Here is a 16,751-nt window from a genome sequence, read left to right on the forward strand (position 1 = left end):
GAGAGACAAAGGAGAGGAGAGACAAAGGAAAGGAGACAAGAGGAGAGACAGAGGAGAGAAGATTAATAAAGAGAGTCCTCACCTGTCCCCACCTGTCCCCACCAGTCATTACCTGTCCTCACCTGAACGAATGTTGCACTGCACTTTCCTGCCGTTAGCTTTGAAACACCTTCATTCATCACGTCATTACACCATATATACAGCCTACATAAGATTGTCAAACACATGACGTAGTTTTACTTCACATGTAATAACAGTTTCTGAGCGTCACATCGTTTAAGCCAGGCTTAAATAACGCTGTGTGGGTCAGGGGACTATCTTTAAGGACCAGGGAGAGAAAACATGTCCTCACGTCACCCAGGGTGTTTCCCCCTGCTCAGACATCAATCAGACCTGGCTAAGGAGAAAGCGGGCTGCATCTCAATGACCTCTAGTGGCGTCCTCCTCTCGGCTGCATCTCCAATCACCTCTAGTGGCGTCCTCCTCTCGGCTGCATCTCCAATCACCTCTAGTGGCTTCCTCCTCTCGGCTGCATCTCCAATAACCTCTAGTGGCTTCCTGCTCTCGGCTGCATCTCCAATAACCTCTAGTGGCTTCCTCCTCTCGGCTGCATCTCAATAACCTCTAGTGGCTTCCTCCTCTCGGCTACATCTCAATAACCTCTAGTGGCTTCCTCCTCTCGGCTGTATCTCCAATAACCTATAGTGGCTTCCTCCTCTCGGCTGCATCTCCAATAACCTCTAGTGGCTTCCTCCTCTCGGCTGTATCTCCAATAACCTCTAGTGGCTTCCTCCTCTCGGCTGCATCTCAATAACCTCTAGTGGCTTCCTCCTCTCGGCTGCATCTCCAATATCCTCTAGTGGCTTCCTCCTCTCGGCTGCATCTCCAATAACCTCTAGTGGCTTCCTCCTCTCGACTACATCTCCAATAACCTCTAGTGGCTTCCTCCTCTCGGCTGCATCTCCAATAACCTCTAGTGGCTTCCTCCTCTCGGCTGCATCCCAGTAACCTCTAGTGGCTTCCTCCTCTCGGCTGCATCTCCAATAACCTCTAGTGGCTTCCTCCTCTCGGCTACATCTCAATAACCTCTAGTGGCTTCCTCCTCTCGGCTGTATCTCCAATAACCTCTAGGCTGTCCTCTCGGCTCTCCAATAACCTCTAGTGGCTTCCTCCTCTCGGCTGCATCTCAATAACCTCTAGTGGCTTCCTCCTCTCGGCTGCATCTCCAATAACCTCTAGTGGCTTCCTCCTCTCGGCTGCATCCCAATAACCTCTAGTGGCTTCCTCCTCTCAGCTGCATCTCAGTAACTTCTACTTTTTAAATGTCAGATTTGGGTCATTTTAGCTGACGCTGTAATCAAGAGCGATTTACAGGAGCAATTAGGGTTAAGTGCCTTGCTCAAGGGCACATTGGACAAGTCGGCTCGGGGATTTGAACCAGCAACCTTTTGGTTACGGGCTTAACACTCTTAACCGCTAAGCTTCCTCCCCTTGGCTGCATCTCAATACCTATGGTGACTTCCTCCCCTCGGCTGCATCTCAATACCTATGGTGACTTCCTTCCCGACTACCAGCTACCAAGCTACCTGCAACCAAAAATGTCCAATGGAAGGATGAGACACTAGGAGACACACAGCGACTTAACGGTTGAGCTTGCGATCAGAGTTGAACAATTTTGTAAATTTCAGCGAGGCAACAGCCAATCAGGGCAGAGGACAGCTCTAACTTTGACATAAAGGCCAACGACCAAACTCCCATCATGCATGCTGTTTGGAACCTGGCTATGGATGATTTCAGAAACTTGGTAGCTAGCTTTATGGCCAAGTCTAAATGACAGGATACTTCCTTCCTCCCTCCCCCCTCTGTCTGTCTGTCGCTCTCTCTCTCCTTCCTTCATACCTTCCTTCCCCCTCTGTCTGTCTGTCTGTCTGTCTGTCTGTCTGTCTGTCTGTCTGTCTGTCTGTCTGTCTGTCTGTCTGTCTGTCTGTCTGTCTGTCTGTCTGTCTGTCTGTCTGTCTGTCTCTCTCTCTCTCTCTCTCTCTCTCTCTCTCCCTCCTACCTTCCTTCCTCCCCCCTCTGTCTGTCGCTCTCTCTCTCTCCCTCCTTCCTACCTTCCGTCTGTCTGTCTGTCTTTCCTGCATGACCATGGTGTTGTAGTCATTACGGGGCAGGACAGAGGTGGAGGTAAGTCTCTCTGGGTACAGGGATTTTGTGATGGAGAGGGAGAGAAGGAGAGGAAGTGGGAGGAGGAGGAGGACCCTCCTTCCTACCTTCCGTCTGTCTGTCTGTCTCTCTCTCTCTCCCTCCTTCCTTCCTTACCTTCCTCACCCGCTTCAGCCTCCTCCAGCTCAGCTTTCTTCAGTCTTTCCTGCATGACCACACGTTTAGCCAGATCAGCAAAGCCCCGACGTCGGGGGGCAGGAGAGGACGAGGGGGCTAGAGAGGTGGAGGGGGCCGCAAAGCCCCAACGTCGGGGGGCAGGAGAGGTGGATGGGGTAGAGGTAGAGGGAGATGGGGTAGAGGTAGAGGGAGATGGGGTAGAGGTAGAGGGAGATGGGGTGGAGGTGGCGGCAGTGGGTGAATGAACGGATGATTTTGGGGTGATGGAGAGAGGAGAAGAAGGAGAGGAAGTGGGAGGAGGAGGAGGACGAGAGGCTGACAATGGGATGAATTTGGGGTAGTCTGAGGGAGTCGGGGTGAGGGAGGGTTGGGAGGCAGGGGGGAGGGGGTTAGGGGATGTTGGTGAGACAGTGTCCAGGGTAGGGGGAGACCCCTGTGGGATGAGGGGGGTGGAAGGGGGGAGATCCACATCCATCTCACCTGTAATGACAAGAGAAGATAAGAGATGTTAAGATGATGTTGTAGTCATTACAGGACAGATGGTGTTGTAGTCATTACAGGACAGATGGTGTTGTAGTCATTACAGGACAGATGGTGTTGTAGTCATTACAGGACAGATGGTGTTGTAGTCATTACAGGACAGATGGTGTTGTAGTCATTACAGGACAGATGGTGTTGTAGTCATTACAGGACAGATGGTGTTGTAGTCATTACAGGACAGATGGTGTTGTAGTCATTACAGGACATGGGACAGATGGTGTTGTATGGACAGATGGTGTTGTAGTCATTACAGGACAGATGGTGTTGTAGTCATTACAGGACAGGGACAGATGGTGTTGTAGTCATTACAGGACAGATGGTACAGGACAGATGGTGTTGTAGTCATTACAGGACATTACAGGACAGATGGTGTTGTTGGACAGATGGTGTTGTCATTACAGGACAGATGGTGTTGTAGTCATTACAGGACAGATGGTGTTGTAGTCATTACAGACAGATGGTGTTGTAGTCATTACAGGACATGGGACAGATGGTGTTGTAGTCATCATTACAGGACAGATGGTGTTGTAGTCATTACAGGACATGGACAGATGGTGTTGTAGTCAGGGACAGATGGTGTTGTAGTCATTACAGGACATGGGACAGATGGTGTTGTAGTCATTACAGGACATGGGACAGATGGTGTTGTAGTCATTACAGGACAGATGGTGTTGTAGTCATTACAGGACAGATGGTGTTGTAGTCATTACAGGACAGATGGTGTTGTAGTCATTACAGGACAGATGGTGTTGTAGTCATTACAGGACAGATGGTGTTGTAGTCATTAGGACAGATGGTGTTGTAGTCATTACAGGACAGATGGTGTTGTAGTCATTACAGGACAGATGGTGTTGTACAGGGACAGATGGTGTTGTAGTCATTACAGGACAGATGGTGTTGTAGTCATTACAGGACAGATGGTGTTGTAGTCATTACAGGACAGATGGTGTTGTAGTCATTACAGGACAGATGGTGTTGTAGTCATTACAGGACATGGACAGATGGTGTTGTAGTCATTACAGGACATGGACAGATGGTGTTGTAGTCATTACAGGACAGGTGGTGTTGTAGTCATTACAGGACAGATGGTGTTGTAGTCATTACAGGACAGATGGTGTTGTAGTCATTACAGGACATGGGACAGATGGTGTTGTAGTCATTACAGGACAGACGGTGTTGTAGTCATTACAGGACAGATGGTGTTGTAGTCATTACAGGACATGGGACAGATGGTGTTGTAGTCATTACAGGACATGGTGTTGTAGTCATTAGGACAGATGGTGTTGTAGTCATTACAGGACAGATGGTGTTGTAGTCACAGATGGTGTTGTAGTCATTACAGGACAGATGGTGTTGTAGTCATTACAGGACAGATGGTGTTGTAGTCATTACAGGACAGATGGTGTTGTAGTCATTACAGGACAGATGGTGTTGTAGTCATTACAGGACAGATGGTGTTGTAGTCATTACAGGACAGATGGTGTTGTAGTCATTACAGGACAGATGGTGTTGTAGTCATTACAGGACAGATGGTGTTGTAGTCATTACAGGACAGATGGTGTTGTAGTCATTACAGGACAGATGGTGTTGTAGTCATTACAGGACAGATGGTGTTGTAGTGGACAGATGGTGTAGTCATTACAGGACAGATGGTGTTGTAGTCATTACAGGACAGATGGTGTTGTAGTCATTACAGGACAGATGGTGTTGTAGTCATTACAGGACATGGACAGATGGTGTTGTAGTCATTACAGGACAGATGGTGTTGTAGTCATTACAGGACAGATGGTGTTGTAGTCATTACAGGACAGATGGTGTTGTAGTCATTACAGGACAGATGGTGTTGTAGTCATTACAGGACAGATGGTGTTGTAGTCATTACAGGACAGATGGTGTTGTAGTCATTACAGGACAGATGGTGTTGTAGTCATTACAGGACAGATGGTGTTGTAGTCATTACAGGACAGATGGTGTTGTAGTCATTACAGGACATGGGACAGATGGTGTTGTAGTCATTACAGGACATGGGACAGATGGTGTTGTAGTCATTACAGGACATGGGACAGATGGTGTTGTAGTCATTACAGGACAGATGGTGTTGTAGTCATTACAGGACAGATGGTGTTGTAGTCATTACAGGACATGGGACAGATGGTGTTGTAGTCATTACAGGACAGATGGTGTTGTAGTCATTACAGGACAGATGGTGTTGTAGTCATTACAGGACAGATGGTGTTGTAGTCATTACAGGACATGGGACAGATGGTGTTGTAGTCATTACAGGACAGATGGTGTTGTAGTCATTACAGGACAGATGGTGTTGTAGTCATTGGTGTTGTAGTCATTACAGGAGGATGGTGTTGTAGATGGACAGATGGTGTTGTAGTCATTACAGGACAGATGGTGTTGTAGTCATTACAGGACATGGGACAGATGGTGTTGTAGTCATTACAGGACAGATGGTGTTGTAGTCATTACAGGACAGATGGTGTTGTAGTCATTACAGGACAGATGGTGTTGTAGTCATTACAGGACAGATGGTGTTGTAGTCATTACAGGACAGATGGTGTTGTAGTCACAGATGGTGTTGTAGTCATTACAGGACAGATGGTGTTGTAGTCATTACAGGACAGATGGTGTTGTAGTCATTTGTAGTCATTACAGGACAGATGGTGTTGTAGTCATTACAGGACAGATGGTGTTGTACAGGACAGATGGTGTTGTAGTCATTACAGGACAGATGGTGTTGTAGTCATTACAGGACATGGGACAGATGGTGTTGTAGTCATTACAGGACAGATGGTGTTGTAGTCATTACAGGACAGATGGTGTTGTAGTCATTACAGGACAGATGGTGTTGTAGTCATTACAGGACAGATGGTGTCATTACAGGACAGATGGTGTTGTAGTCATTACAGGACATGGGACAGATGGTGTTGTAGTCATTTTACAGGACAGATGGTGTTGTAGTCATGGTGTTGTAGTCAGGACATGGACAGATGGTGTTGTAGTCATTACAGTGGTGTTGTAGTCATTACAGGACATGGGACAGATGGTGTTGTAGTCATTACAGGACAGATGGTGTTGTAGTCATTACAGGACAGATGGTGTTGTAGTCATTACAGGACAGATGGTGTTGTAGTCATTACAGGACAGATGGTGTTCATTACAGGACAGTCATTACAGGACAGATGGTGTTCATTACAGGACAGATGGTGTTGTAGTCATTACAGGACAGATGGTGTTGTAGGACAGATGGTGTTGTAGTCATTACAGGACAGATGGTGTTGTAGTCATTACAGGACAGATGGTGTTGTAGTCATTACAGGACAGATGGTGTTGTAGTCATTACAGGACAGATGGTGTTGTAGTCATTACAGGACATGGGACAGATGGTGTTGTAGTCATTACAGGACAGATGGTGTTGTAGTCATTACAGGACAGATGGTGTTGTAGTCATTACAGGACAGACGGTGTTGTAGTCATTACAGGACAGATGGTGTTGTAGTCATTACAGGACAGATGGTGTTGTAGTCATTACAGGACAGATGGTGTTGTAGTCATTACAGGACAGATGGTGTTGTAGTCATTACAGGACATGGGACAGATGGTGTTGTAGTCATTACAGGACATGGGACAGATGGTGTTGTAGTCATTACAGGACATGGGACAGATGGTGTTGTAGTCATTACAGGACAGATGGTGTTGTAGTCATTACAGGACAGATGGTGTTGTAGTCATTACAGGACAGATGGTGTTGTAGTCATTACAGGACATGGACAGATGGTGTTGTAGTCATTACAGGACATGGACAGATGGTGTTGTAGTCATTACAGGACAGATGGTGTTGTAGTCATTACAGGACAGATGGTGTTGTAGTCATTACAGGACAGATGGTGGTAGTCACAGATGGTGTTGTAGTCATTACAGGACAGATGGTGTTGTAGTCATTACAGGACAGGTGGTGTTGTAGTCATTACAGGACAGATGGTGTTGTAGTCATTACAGGACAGATGGTGTTGTAGTCAGGACAGATGGTGTTGTAGTCATTACAGGACATGGGACAGATGGTGTTGTAGTCATTACAGGACAGATGGTGTTGTAGTCATTACAGGACAGATGGTGTTGTAGTCATTACAGGACATGGGACAGATGGTGTTGTAGTCATTACAGGACAGATGGTGTTGTAGTCATTACAGGACAGATGGTGTTGTAGTCATTACAGGACAGATGGTGTTGTAGTCATTACAGGACAGATGGTGTTGTAGTCATTACAGGACAGATGGTGTTGTAGTCATTACAGGACAGATGGTGTTGTAGTCATTACAGGACAGATGGTGTTGTAGTCATTACAGGACAGATGGTGTTGTACAGATGGTGTTGTAGTCATTACAGGACAGATGGTGTTGTAGTCATTACAGGACAGATGGTGTTGTAGTCATTACAGGACAGATGGTGTTGTAGTCATTACAGGACAGATGGTGTTGTAGTCATTACAGGACATGGTGTTGTACAGATGGTGTTGTAGTCATTACAGGACAGACAGGTGTTGTAGTCATTACAGGACAGATGGTGGTGTTGTAGTCATTACAGGACATGGGACAGATGGTGTTGTAGTCATTACAGGACAGATGGTGTTGTAGTCATTACAGGACAGATGGTGTTGTAGTCATTACAGGACAGATGGTGTTGTAGTCATTACAGGACAGATGGTGTTGTAGTCATTACAGGACAGATGGTGTTGTAGTCATTACAGGACAGATGGTGTTGTAGTCATTACAGGACAGATGGTGTTGTAGTCATTACAGGACATGGGACAGATGGTGTTGTAGTCATTACAGGACATGGGACAGATGGTGTTGTAGTCATTACAGGACAGATGGTGTTGTAGTCATTACAGGACATGGGACAGATGGTGTTGTAGTCATTACAGGACAGACGGTGTTGTAGTCATTACAGGACAGATGGTGTTGTAGTCATTACAGGACAGATGGTGTTGTAGTCATTACAGGACAGATGGGACAGGACAGGGACAGGTGTTCATTACAGGACATGGTGTTGTAGTCATGGTGTTGTAGTCATTACAGGACATGGGACAGATGGTGTTGTAGTCATTACAGGACATGGGACAGATGGTGTTGTAGTCATTACAGGACATGGGACAGATGGTGTTGTAGTCATTACAGGACAGATGGTGTTGTAGTCATTACAGGACATGGGACAGATGGTGTTGTAGTCATTACAGGACAGATGGTGTTGTAGTCATTACAGGACATGGACAGATGGTGTTGTAGTCATTACAGGACAGATGGTGTTGTAGTCATTACAGGACAGATGGTGTTGTAGTCATTACAGGACAGATGGTGTTGTAGTCATTACAGGACAGATGGTGTTGTAGTCATTACAGGACATGGACAGATGGTGTTGTAGTCATTACAGGACATGGACAGATGGTGTTGTAGTCATTACAGGACAGATGGTGTTGTAGTCATTACAGGACATGGACAGATGGTGTTGTAGTCATTACAGGACAGATGGTGTTGTAGTCATTACAGGACAGGGACAGATGGTGTTGTAGTCATTACAGGACATGGACAGATGGTGTTGTAGTCATTACAGGACATGGACAGATGGTGTTGTAGTCATTACAGGACATGGACAGATGGTGTTGTAGTCATTACAGGACATGGACAGATGGTGTTGTCGTCATTACAGGACATGGACAGATGGTGTTGTAGTAGGAAAGTAAAGTTCAAAATCTTCCTGCTGTGCTACAGATGCCGTATCTTAATTTGATCATCCTGTTGTTTCAGGAATTTTCCTGCATAACAATGCAAACATGTAGTATATTCGAGGTTTAAAAAGACTTCTAAAGTTTGTAATTTCCACTTAAAATTTAGGGGAGGGTTGGCCGGGGGGCTTTTCCTTGGCTCTTTGAGCTCTAGCGACTCCTTGTGGCGGGCCGAGGGCCTGCAAGCTGACTTCAGTGGTCAGTCGAACGGTGTATCCACAGACACATTGGTGCGGCTGGCTTCCGGGTTAAAGCGAGCAGTGTGTTAAGAAGCAGCGTGGCTTGGCGGGTCACGTTTCGGAGGAGGCATGTCTTGAACTTCGCCTCTCCCGAGCCCGTTGGGGAGTTGCAGCGATGAAACATGATCATTACTAAAAAAATATATACAAATATAAAAACACCCATTAATTATAATCCACATAACAAATCACATCTTCCTGTTGCTGCAGGATTATTTGCCCGCTGTGTGAAACTGGCGGCTCAAATTAAGATACGGCATCTGTATCATGCATTCGTCATTCTAATGCAGCTACTCTTTTACCCTCCATGAGGTAGATCTGATATCATCACATATAGAATAGGGGAAATGGGATGGGAATTTTATCTTTGGAAACATCGCATACACATCATGAGAGACAACGTGATGATAACAAGTGTTGATTCTGCCTTTACAATGGCTGCCCACCGGTATGCTAGAAGACAAACCGACTGTTAGTTTCTCAAACAGCTAGAAGACAAACCGACTGTTAGTTTCTCAAACAGGTAGAAGACAAACCGACTGTTAGTTTCTCAAACAGCTAGAAGACAAACCGACTGTTAGTTTCTCAAACAGCTAGAAGACAAACCGACTGTTAGTTTCTCTAACGGCTAGCAGACCTGTCGACTGTTAGTGTCTCTAACAGCTAGCAGACCTGTCGACTGTTAGTGTCTCTAACAGCTAGCAGACCTGTCGACTGTTAGTGTCTCTAACAGCTAGCAGACCTGTCGACTGTTAGTGTCTCTAACAGCTAGCAGACCTGTCGACTGTTAGTGTCTCTAACAGCTAGCAGACCTGTCGACTGGTAGTTTCTCTAACGGCTAGTAGACCTGTCGACTGTTAGTGTCTCTAACAGCTAGCAGACCTGTCGACTGTTAGTGTCTCTAACAGCTAGCAGACCTGTCGACTGTTAGTTTCTCTAACGGCTAGCAGACCTGTCGACTGTTAGTTTCTCTAACAGCTAGCAGACCTGTCGACTGTTAGTTTCTCTAACGGCTAGCAGACCTGTCGACTGTTAGTGTCTCTAACAGCTAGCAGACCTGTCGACTGTTAGTTTCTCCAACGGCTATGAGTCAAAGAGTTAAAACAAACTATAGGCTACACAAGTAACATTCTAGCAGTCGGATTAGGCTACAGCTGCTGCCGCAAACAATGAATCGGCTAACTCACCTGCCAGCGCAGGACATTGGGGATTTCCTATGGCTCTCTTCCGACAATCAAGTACTCCAGTCACCAACTAACTCCCAACTCTACTAAAGACGACAGTAGACCTGCTGTACGTCATTACGTCCAGCTGTTTTTAATCGACACAAGACAGTTCAATGGAAACACACTGTGGCAATTGTCACATCTACTATATAAACGTCTACAAAATAAATCATCATTAACTCGTCCAGTGATTTTTTGTTGTTGTTGTAGACAGTTACTAAGTTTGAATAGAAAGTAGATACGGCCTCTGCAGAAGTCAGGGCATTCATACTTCTTGCGTTTAGCGAACCAGAGCAGAGCTGTTGAGCAGAGCTGTTGAGCAGAGCTGTTGAGCAGAGCTGTTGTGAAGGAAGTTGTCAAGGAAGTGAGTTTGTGTTTATAAAGGACCTCTCGCCCTCACCTACTGTCAACGAATCATGTCAATGTGTAGCTAAATGAAGCTGGCTAGCTTTATTAAACCCTGAGTAGATATAGCTAGCTAACTTAATCTGGCTAACTAAAGCTGGCTAGCTTTATTAAACCCTGAGTAGATATAGCTAGCTAACTGAAGCTGGGTAACTGAAGCTGGCTAACTGAAGCTGGCTAGCTTTATTAAACCCTGAGTATATATAGCTAGCTAACTGAAGCTGGGTAACTGAAGCTGGCTAGCTTTACTAAACCCTAAGTAGATATAGCTAGCTAACTGAAGCTGGGTAACTGAAGCTGGCTAACTAAAGCTGGCTAGCTTTATTAAACCCTGAGTAGATATACAGTGCCTTGCGAAAGTATTCGGCCCCCTTGAACATTTGCGACCTTTTTCCACATTTCAGGCTTCAAACATAAAGATATAAAACTGTATTTTTTTGTGAAGAATCAACAACAAGTGGGACACAATCATGAAGTGGAACAACATTTATTGGATATTTCAAACTTTTTTAACAAATCAAAAACTGAAAAATTGGGCGTGCAAAAATTATTCAGCCCCTTTACTTTCAGTGCAGCAAACTCTCTCCAGAAGTTCAGTGAGGATCTCTGAATGATCCAATGTTGACCTAAATGACTAATGATGATACATACAATCCACCTGTGTGTAATCAAGTCTCCGTATAAATGCACCTGCACTGTGATAGTCTCAGAGGTCCGTTAAAAGCGCTACAGCTAAGATCTACAGCTGAGGTGGGAGACTCTGTCCATAGGACAACAATCAGTCGTATATTGCACAAATCTGGCCTTTATGGAAGAGTGGCAAGAAGAAAGCCATTTCTTAAAGATATCCATAAAAAGATTGAACTTTTTGGCAATAATGCAAAACGTTATGTTTGGTGTAAAAGCAACACAGCCCATCGCCCTGAACACACCATCCCCACTGTCAAACATGGTGGTGGCAGCATCATGGTTTGGGCCTGCTTTTCTTCAGCAGGGACAGGGAAGATGGTTAAAATTGATGGGAAGATGGATGGAGCCAAATACAGGACCATTCTGGAAGAAAACCTGATGGAGTCTGCAAAAGACCTGAGACTGGGACGGAGATTTGTCTTCCAACAAGACAATGATCCAAAACATAAAGCAAAATCTACAATGGAATGGTTCAAAAGTAAACATATCCAGGTGTTAGAATGGCCAAGTCAAAGTCCAGACCTGAATCCAATCGAGAATCTGTGGAAAGAACTGAAAACTGCTGTTCACAAATGCTCTCCATCCAACCTCACTGAGCTCGAGCTGTTTTGCAAGGAGGAATGGGAAAAAATGTCAGTCTCTCGATGTGCAAAACTGATAGAGACATACCCCAAGTGACTTACAGCTTTAATCGCAGCAAAAGGTGGCGCTACAAAGTATTAACTTAAGGGGGCTGAATAATTTTGCACGCCCAATTTTTCAGTTTTTGATTTGTTAAAAAAGTTTGAAATATCCAATAAATGTCATTCCACTTCATGATTGTGTCCCACTTGTTGTTGATTCTTCACAAAAAAATACAGTTTTATATCTTTATGTTTGAAGCCTGAAATGTGGCAAAAGGTCGCAAAGTTCAAGGGGGCCGAATACTTTCGGAAGGCACTGTAGCTAGCTAACTGAAGCTGGTAACTGAATCTGGCTAACTAAAGCTGGCTAGCTTTATTAAACCCTGAGTATATATAGCTAGCTAACTGAAGCTGGCTAACTAAAGCTGGCTAGATTTATAAACCCCCTGATTAGATGTAGCTGGCAAACTGAAGTTGGCTAACTGAAGCTGGGTAACTGAAGCTGGGTAACTGAAGCTGGCTAGCTTGATATAACCCTGAGTTGATCTAGCTGGCTAACTGAAGCTGTCTAACTGAAGCTGGCTAGCTTTATTAAACCCCTGACTAGATCTAACTGGCTAACTGAAGCTGGCTAGGTGTATTAAACCCTGACTAGATCTAACTGGCTAACTGAAAATGGTTAACTGAAGCTGGCTAGCTTTATTAAACCCTGAGTAGATCTAGCTGGCTAACTGAAGCTGGCTAGATTTATAAACCCCCCGATTAGATGTAGCTGGCTAACTGAAGTTGGCTAACTGAAGCTGGCTATCTTGATTAAACCCTGACTGGATCTAGGCTAGTATATCCTACCTGGGGTTTTCTAACTGTTCCAGAAATAGCACACCTGATTCAACTAGTCCACTAATTACCAAAACCTTGACTAGATGGATTTTGAGCTGGTTCAGGACTACTAAAATGCATGAACTGGTGCTCGCTTCCAACAATGTTACTGGAGGGGGTGACTAACAGAGAGTCTAGAAAAGACAGAGAGAAAGTCCCTTTCCCAAATGAACAGGTGAACCTGACAATGTCTTGGCCTAGTTCAGGGCTGCAACTAAATGGGGAAATGTCTGGGGTCCAGGAGAGGTTTGAGAACCACTGTCTTAGATATCTGTTCATCTAACAAAGTCTCTTATGTCCTCTTCAAACACTGAGAACTCTGCACCAATAACAGGAAGGAAGCTAGGCCCTACATTTACCAGCCCGCACCCTGCTCACCCTGGGCCAGTGGACCAACCCACCCTGGGCCAGAGGGCCAACCTACCCTACCCACCCTGGGCCAGAGGGCCAACCCACCCTACCCACCCTGGGCCAGTGGACTAACCCACCCTGGGCCAGTGGACAAACCCTCCCAACCCACCCTGGGCCGGTGAGCCAACCCACCCTACCCACCCTGGGCCAGTGAGCCAACCCTCCCTACCCACCCTGGGCCAGTGAGCCAACGACCCTACCCACCCTGGGCCAGTGAGCTAACCCAACCCAACCCACCCTGGGCCAGTAAGCCAACCCACCCTTCCCACCCTGGGCCAGTGAGCCAACCCACCCTACCCACCCTGGGCCAGAGGGCCAACCCACCCTACCCACCCTGGGCCAGAGGGCCAACCCACCCTACCCACCCTGGGCCAGAGGGCCAACCTACCCTACCCACCCTGGGCCAGAGGGCCAACCTACCCTACCCACCCTGGGCCAGAGGGCCAACCCACCCTACCCACCCTGGGCCAGTGGACCAACCTACCCTACCCACCCTGGGCCAGGGGCCAACCCACCCTACCCACCCTGGGTCAGTGAGCCAACCCACCCTACCCACCCTGGGCCAGTGGACCAACCCACCCTGGACCAGAGGGCCAACCCACCCTACCCACCCTGGGCCAGAGAGCCAACCTCCCCAACCCACCCTGGGCCAGAGGGCCAACTCATCCTACCCACCCTGGGCCAGTGAGCCAACCCTCCTACCAACCCTGGGCCAGTGAGCCAACCCTCCTACCAACCCTGGGCCAGAGGGCCAACTCACAAAACCCACCCTGGGCCAGTGGACCAACCCACCCTGGGCCAGTGAGCCAACCCACCCAACCCACCCTGGGCCAGTGAGCCAACCCACCCTACCCACCCTGGGCCAGAGGGCCAATCCACCCAACCCACCCTGGGCCAGTGGACCAGCCCACCCAACCCACCCTGGGCCAGAGGGCCAATCCACCCTACCCACCCTGGGCCAGTGGACCAACCTACCCTACCCACCCTGGGCCAGAGGGCCAACCCACCCTACCCACCCTGGGTCAGTGAGCCAACCCACCCTACCCACCCTGGGCCAGAGGGCCAACCCACCCTACCCACCCTGGGCCAGTGGGCCAACCCACCCTACCCACCCTGGGCCAGAGGGCCAACCTACCCTCCCACCCTGGGCCAGAGGGCCAACCTACCCTACCACCCTGGGCCAGGGCCAGCCCACCCTACCCACCCTGGGCCAGTGGAGCCAACCCACCCTGCCCACCCTGGGCCAGTGGACCAACCCTCCCAACCCACCCTGGGCCAGTGAGCCAACCCACCCTACCCACCCTGGGCCAGAGAGCCATCCCACAGTGAGCCAACTCTCCCTACCCACCCTGGGCCAGTGGACCAACCCTCCCAACCCACCCTGGGCCGGTGAGCCATCCAACCCTGCCCACCCTGGGCCAGTGGACCAACCCTCCCAACCCACCCTGGGCCGGTGAGCCAACCCACCCAACCCACCCTGGGCCAGAGGGCCAATCCACCCAACCCACCCTGGGCCAGTGGGCCAACCCACCCTGGGCCAGTGGACCAGCCCACCCAACCCACCCTGGGCCAGAGAGCCATCCCACCCACCCTACTCACCCTGGGCCAGCCCACCCTACCCACCCTGGGCCAGTGGACCAACCCACCCACCCTGGGCCAGAGGGCCAACCCACCCTGGGCCAGAGGGCCAATACTCACCCTGGGCCAGCCCACCCTACCCACCCTGGGCCAGTGGACCAACCCACCCTGGGCCAGAGGGCCAATCCACCCTACTCACCCTGGGCCAGGCCAGCCCACCCTACCCACCCTGGGCCAGTGAGCCAACCCACCCTGCCCACCCTGGGCAAGTGGACCAACCCTCCCAACCCACCCTGGGCCGGTGAGCCAACCCACCCTACCCACCCTGGGCCAGAGAGCCATCCCACAGTGAGCCAACCCTCCCTACCCACCCTGGGCCAGTGGACCAACCCTCCCAACCCACCCTGGGCCGGTGAGCCAACCCACCCTACCCACCCTGGGCCAGAGGGCCAACCCACCCTACCCACCCTGGGCCAGAGGGCCAACCTACCCTACCCACCCTGGGCCAGAGGGCCAACCCACCCTACCCACCCTGGGCCAGAGGGCCAACCTACCCTACCCACCCTGGGCCAGAGGGCCAACCTACCCTACCCACCCTGGGCCAGAGGGCCAACCCACCCTACCCACCCTGGGCCAGGGAGCCAACCCACCCTGGGCCAGTGGGCCAACCCACCCTGGGCCAGTGAGCCAACCCACCCTGGGCCAGAGGGCCAACCTACGCTGGGCCAGAGGGCCAACCCACCCTACCAACCCTGGGCCAGAGGGCCAACCCACCCTACCCACCCTGGGTCAGTGGACCAACCCACCCTGGGCCAGTGGACCAACCCACCCTACTCACCCTGGGCCAGTGGACCAGCCCACCCTACCCACCCTGCGCCAGTGGACCAGCCCACCCTACCCACCCTGCGCCAGTGGACCAACCCACCCTTGGCCAGTGGACCAGCCCACCCTTCCCTACCCTTGCCTAAAATATGCCCCCCCACCTCCCTGTGAGAGAAGGAGTTGCAGTGACACACAGACAGGCCCCAGTTTAGATTATGTTAACTTTGAGGGTTTAAAAATAAACCGTTACGAAATAAATGATCTAATTGTCAAAACAGCTGCTCTACAAATCCTGGACTGACAAAAGAATAACATATCCTATATACAACTATTCAATGCAAAGCACTAGGCTACCGCAATGGAACACGTTCCACATAACCTAACTAAAACAAAACGTTTCGGCTACTTGGAATGTTGAATGGAATAATTTTTTGAAGTAGACATTTGTTTTTAGATTGGTATTCTACTGCAAACATACGAAAGAAAATAATAACGCCTGTTGCGTTATTACAACCTGCCTCACTTCTGTCAATCTGTAATAGCGCAACGCGCAATCGGTACATCTTGCCAGCTCATGCCACCTAAATAAATCTTCTTTTTTTTTAAACAAGTAGCCCAAAGGAAAAGTGACTTACTCATGGTCCGAACGAACAGTTTTACTCAAGACATAAAATGAAGTAAGCTTCTTCCCAGGTCAAAAGTTTGGATAGAAGTCTTCGCAGCGGATCCATGTCACTCTCAACAGCCTACGTCGCGAAAGAAGAGATGGGAGCTCCGACAGTTGAGTCTTGACGTGCAGCCATTGGCTAAAATGCATAAAGATGGCGCCCGCATGTACTCACCACAAATCAGGGCCGGCGTAATGTTGAGGCTTAAAGGGGCTGAAGCCCCTGGGCCCCCTGTCCTGTGGGACGTCCAAAGGACAGCAAAAAATATAAATGAAATATATACAGTATTTATTAGGCATGTAGCATATATACACTACTGGTCAAAAGTTTTAGAACACCTACTCATTCAAAGGTTTTTCTTTATTTGTACTATTTTCTACATTGTATAATAGTGAAGACATCACAACTATGAAATAACACATATGGAATCATGTAGTAACCAAAAAAGTGTTAAATCAAAATTTTATTTGAGATTCTTCAAATAGCTACCCTTTGCCTTGATGACAGCTTTGCAAAATAAAATATATACAGTATATATT

General features: G+C 48.4%; 1 pseudogene; it reads right to left on the reverse strand.

The window, feature by feature from the left end:
• Positions 1-16,341, reverse strand: part of LOC135571268 (wolframin-like) — a 42,654-nt pseudogene extending 26,313 nt beyond the window's left edge.
• Between the last annotated feature and the right edge of the window lie 410 nt (positions 16,342-16,751).

This window comes from Oncorhynchus nerka, unplaced genomic scaffold, assembly GCF_034236695.1.
Source record: "Oncorhynchus nerka isolate Pitt River unplaced genomic scaffold, Oner_Uvic_2.0 unplaced_scaffold_423, whole genome shotgun sequence".
Lineage (NCBI taxonomy): Eukaryota > Metazoa > Chordata > Actinopteri > Salmoniformes > Salmonidae > Oncorhynchus > Oncorhynchus nerka.